The sequence below is a fragment of the Oryza sativa genome, chromosome 3 (genome assembly GCF_034140825.1).
Source record: "Oryza sativa Japonica Group chromosome 3, ASM3414082v1".
In the NCBI taxonomy this organism is placed as follows: Eukaryota; Viridiplantae; Streptophyta; class Magnoliopsida; order Poales; family Poaceae; genus Oryza; species Oryza sativa.
In genome coordinates this window covers 10,216,535-10,222,534 of record NC_089037.1, presented here as the reverse complement: position 1 = coordinate 10,222,534, position 6,000 = coordinate 10,216,535, and positions in this window count along the sequence as shown.

Sequence of the window (6,000 nt, the reverse complement as noted above, 5' to 3'; positions counted from 1 at the left end):
GAGAAAAGTGTGGTGCACGGGCGCTGCTTATGTAGGAATCGATCCGAGGGCGCACGCTTCTCGCGCGGCCGTCGCGTCGCGGCTCGGTCCAGAAGACCAGGGCCCACATGGGGCCAACCTGGTCCAGCAGGCCGGGTCCCACACGGCAGTGAGTGTAACTTATTACTACTGGGGTACACGGGCACGTTACGTGGCGGAGAGAGATTCCCGGGAAGGTGGGGGCCGCTTAGCCGATCTGCTGGTCCCACTTGCAAGTGGTTGTACTACCAGACGGCGGCCAGTTTTCAGGAGCGGCGCGCTACCTACCCACCACAAGCGTCCCCTCCCACTTCTCATTCCTTTTGTTCGCGAAAGAAATACTCCCACCGCTCCCATTCCAAGTGTAGACATGGTTTTCTTCATCCAATTTTAATTGTTCGTAATATTTGAAAATATTTTTAAAAAATTAAAAACATAAAACACGAATAAAATACTATTTATGTTTTATCATCTCATAACAACAAAAATACTAATTATAAAAAAAATTGCGAATAAGACGGAAAATCAATGTTGAGCGCGGAAACTTATGGTTGCACTTAAAATGGGACGGAGGGAGTAAGTCTAGGCCGAATCTGATTCATTATAGGATATATCGATCACATGACTATTTAAATCCGATATAATTTGACTCCCTCAAAAGTTTTAAGGACGGTTGTACTGACGTGACGTCTATATTGTGGTATTGACCTGATCTTCGTCCAACGTGGCCGTTAATGTGATATTTTTATAGCATTAGAATTATAAAATATATATGGGTCCCATTTATCATTCACACAAAAAAAATATTATGGGACGCACTGACATATAGAGTCCATAATCATACTCTCCTTCCCTTCTTCCTCCTCTCTCTCCTTCCCATAGAGGCATAGAGCTGAAGCTGTGCAACGGCGGCAAAGGGTGGAATGGTGACGGCGAGCAGCAAAGGCTCTTCTTGTCACTCCCACAGAGCAGAGCGGTGGATTCAAGCCGTGTTGCTATGAGAAGAGCTGTAGACCGTGGCTGGTGGTGGTGGCCACGGGCGAGAGCTTGGCGACGCTGCCTCTCCACCTCCCTTCTCCACCCCCGATGATAGCCTCGAATGGAGGCGATGCTTCAACAGGCAGCAGCGGAGGTATAGGAGTAGCTCGATGAGCTCGGCGGCGGCCGACGAGCAAGAGCTTGACGGCGTTGCGACTGGCCCTCGCCCAACCACCACTGGCACTCTCGTCTCCGATCTCCTTGGTCACAGCCACCGTCACCAACCACAGGACATGCCACCATCGCTCCAACCCTCACCCGCCACCACCGCTACTCCGCCCCTTTCCACTGTTGCTGCTGCTCTAGCTCTCCCCACAGATGCGCGAAGAGGGAGAGAAAGAGAAAGAGGGAAGTGAGGGAGAGAAAGAGAAAGAGGAAGTGAGAGGGAGGAGGAAGAAGGAAAGGTGATGATGATCGTGGACCCAACATGTCAGTGGATCCCATAATATTTTTTAATGATAAATAGGTCCCATATATATATATATATATATATATATATATATATATATATATATATATATATATATATATATATATATATATATATATATATATATATATATATATATATATATATATATATATATATATATATATTAATTCTAATGTTATAAACGTCACGTTGGACGAAAACTAGGTCAACACCGTTACGTAGGCGGCACGTTAGCGAAACTATCCTCTAAAACCACAGAGGGAGTCAAATCATACCGGTTCTAATGGTTGGGGATCGAGATATATGTTATCGTTCTTCAGGGATACGAATCATATTCGCCCACTAGTTAAGGGAGACAAAGTGGACTTATTCCTCGCGAAAATGCCCTTGGGCTGAATTGTGAAGTTGGATTCCATTTCGGTCCATTTTTTATGTTGCGAAATAAATATGTTTTTTACACTCAAAAGACTTAAAAAAAATCCACTGTTTGAAATAAGCCCTCAAATTCTTACTCCCCGGTACCAAAATATAACAATCTATAACATTCAAATTTTATCTTAAAAATAACAATTTATTCATCTATATTCCTTCTTCTTAGCCAAATACAACCTTCCACTTTTTAATTTCTTCACCTACCCCTCTACTCAACCAATGACAATATTTTTATATTTAGTTTCACATGCTCATTTCTTTCCAAAATATAATAATTTCTATGATTCAAATCATGTTACTTTTCTCATTAATTATTTCCCATTCAAAATTCATCTCATCCTACTCTCACCTACCCTTACACGTCTATTGAGGGACACCAAAGTCATTTCTTCTAAACTATAATATCTGCTAAACAACCTATAAATGTTTATATTTTAGAATGAATGAGTATTTTCTTTGATATTTGTGTCAAATCTGAAAACTTATGTTTTTGACAAATGGAGTACTACGAGGTATTATATTTTTACAGGGTGGTATATTTTAAATTAGTTGGAATATGGTTCATATTCAAAATTTTGAAGTACATTATACTGCAATAATCATTTTCAAATCTCTATTTTGAGTGTTGAAATCCTGGGAACGAAGCCCAGTATATATCAAGGCAGAAAATTAAAGTGATAGAGAAAAAAAAAGAACTACATAACAAAAGCAATTAAACCCTTTGTCCCATAAAAAAAATTCTAAAGATAAACCCATACAAACGCTTGTCCATATTCATTCTTAGAAGTTGTCTGTTTTTGGGACAGAGGGAGTACATAGCATACTCTTCCTATATATAGTCCTTCATGTGGTAATCCAAACAAGCAGTAGGAAAGTAGAGAGAGACATAAGCACCGGTAGGGAAGACCGCAATTCTAATACAGTAAAGAACTGTATCTAATAGCCCAGTTCGAATTTGGAGGAAAATTCCTGGGTTCTGAATCTAGAGTGGTCCAAGCTCTTGAATTTTCACTTTACGCTAGTTATTTTTACCTTGGTTATACTCTGGAACACCCTAACATTTTTGTCTAACCACATTCAACCTCTCTTCTGGTAAAACTCTAAAGATCTTCAATTTTTGATCCTGCATTGAATTGGAGTTCTGCAAACTTAACAATTCTTTTTTTAGGAGAACCAAACATAATAATTCTACATGCACTGAAGTTACATGCCTGCAATCCTTTCAGGATGAGGGATGAGCTACGATTTTTTTTTATTGAGTAAGCACCATGTCTATGGTGTGACCATGCGACAGCCTGGGGCATCATACCTGTTATTTCGTGTGAGAGAAGGTATTAAGCCGTGTTTAGTTCCAAAATAATTATTCAAACTTCCAATTTTTCCATCACATCAAAACTTTCCTACTCACATAAACTTTCAACTTTTCCATCACATCGTTCCAATTTCAATCAAACTTTTAATTTTGGTGTGAACTAAACACAGCCTTATGCAAAGCTTTGGAGATCAGTTTCTTCACGAAGAACCATTTTCACGAAAACATATGACGTGCAAGGCTTTGGAGATCAGCCAAATTTGTATGAAAAGTTTTGAAAAAGGTGTGTGACATATTTACGAAGGCATTGGTTCTTCACATTTTCTAAAACTAGCTGAACAATCTGATTTCAGAGGGTTGGGATTGAGAAAGAGACACCGTTGAGATATCAGATCTTAGTTCAGGTTCAGAAGATCAGCTTTGTGTATTCAGTTCAGACTTCAGAGCTTCACCAACTGCGTTTCCTGCGAGTTCCAATTTCTTCTCTCCCCAGTCCCTTTACCACTTGAATGTCCGATAAGAAACTTTGGTCAAAGTAGACGAAGCTCGACACGTTAATGACAGAAACACGCATCGCCGTTTTAATCTCCTTTTCACACAATCACACGGGACTAAGTTCACAGCAGAAGCATGTGTTTACAGCTACTAATGGCCTCCACGAACATTTAACTTGAAAAGAAAAATAACTTGACTGAAAGTTTTCGGTCCGAGCACACATGGCCATGTGCGAATCAAAATTTTAGAAAAAGAAAGAAAGAGAGAAATAAACGAATCATAGTCATATAAAACATTCTTTCGAAATGACGCATGCCGATTGACTTGCAAACTAAAAGCGGCACTAATAATTGGCACAAGCTAGTAATTGCTTTGTCGATAATATTTTCAGACAAAGAATCGTTTACTCGATATATACAAATCCATCGCATTCAACGCGGATTGGCTGTTTTCTTGTGTTGATAATTGAACGCGCATTTCATTTGGAAGCAGAAACAATTCTGGGTGTTGCTTAGCCCGGTGGATCATGGGGGGAAGTCGCGGCCGTTGCCGTTTCAGTCATTGCTTCCATAATTTGATTTCTCGTCTCGCGTCCAAATGCATCGCCTCGTCGAAACAGAAAACTGGTTCGGTTAATCAGTGCCAATCATGTGCACACGGCCTGCCGGGTGCAACACGCCTGAAGATTCAGTCTCCGGAGCAGAACAGACGGTAGTAGCTGTACGTAAACGTCATACTACCTGGTCTTTTCAAAATTGTCATTATGTTTGGGGGCTGTTTAGTTCCCCAAAAACTTTTCTCAAAAACATCACATCGAATCTTTAGACATATATACGGAGCATTAAATATAAATAAAAAGAAAGACTAATTACACAATTTGCATGTAAATCGCGAGACGAATTATTTGAGCCTAGTTAGTCCATGATTAGTCATAAGTGTTACAGTAACCCACGTATGCTAATGACGGATTAATTAGGCTCAACAGATTCGTCTCGCGGTTTACAGGCGAGTTATGAAATTAGTTTTTTCATTCGTGTCCGAAAACTCCTTCCGACATCCAGTCAAACGTCCGATGTGACACCCAAAAATTTTTATTTCACCAACTAAACAGGCCTTGAAGGTTTCAAAAGGAGATGATATTATCATCATTCGATCCACTCTACAACGTACTAAGTGCAATTGTCCTAGCGGAAGATTCTGCTACGGTTGGGAAATGGCTCATTTTCCCCTATGGATATAAGTGCAAACTTTTTTTTTAGATAATGATAAGTGCAAATACATTATGGATCAAATGCTCTCAACATCTTGTTCCTTGTGATCCATATACTTCAGTACATTAGCATGTGAAGAATACACTCGTGCAATGACCGAGGAAAGGTTAGATAGTTTTCAATTTCCTTTATGAATTGAATTATTTCCAGTTGATGCTATGTGCATTCTAAGTACAGTTCTATCACCTTAATGTACTTAATTGATTAAGTTTAATAAAAGGCTAAAAGCTTCCCATTATCTTTAAAAAAAATTCTTATAGAACTTGTGTGATCTCAGCGAAGCTAAAGCTTGCAAAATCAAATGTAGATTCCTAATCTGATATTAAGTTCAAACTTCTTGAATAACAAAAGTGGTCTAGCAAAGCTTAGGGTGTGTTTGGTTGGGCTGTGGCTTTTAAAAAGTAGCTGTGGGTTGTAGCTTTTCGAAAAGCAGATGTGAAATATGGGTTGTGGCCTTTGGAAAAGCTCGTTTGGTTCAACAGCTGTGGCGTTTGAAACAACTAGTCCCGCTTACAAGTGGGCCCCATATGTCACACACATATTGGATCTTCTTCCTCTCACCATCATGGGATGCCCGAGCTTGCTGGAGCTGCTCGGTCGTTGCGATGCGCCGGCCAGAGCGCTGGCGACGGGCGGAGGGGCGGCGATGCCCCAACCCTAGGGCAAAGCAGCGCGTGAGGAACGACACATTGAGAAGCGACGGGGAAGAAAAGAACGAACCGGTATACATCATAACCAATATCAGGTGGGTAAAAACTTAACCCAAAAACAGCTAAAAGCAGGGGGTGGAGGTGCTTTCAATTTGTACTAGAGCAAAAGCAGCTTTTGGGTAGAAGCAGCTATGGCTTTTGAGCCCTTTGGTTGCTTTTGGCTTTTGCAAAAACAAAAGCAAGTTCAAAATCCCAACCAAAGACACCCTTAGTTCAATGTTCATTCAGTCACCATCAGAGAGCACTGAGCAAGTATGCCAATCATCTCAAACTATTCTTTTATGCTCAGAG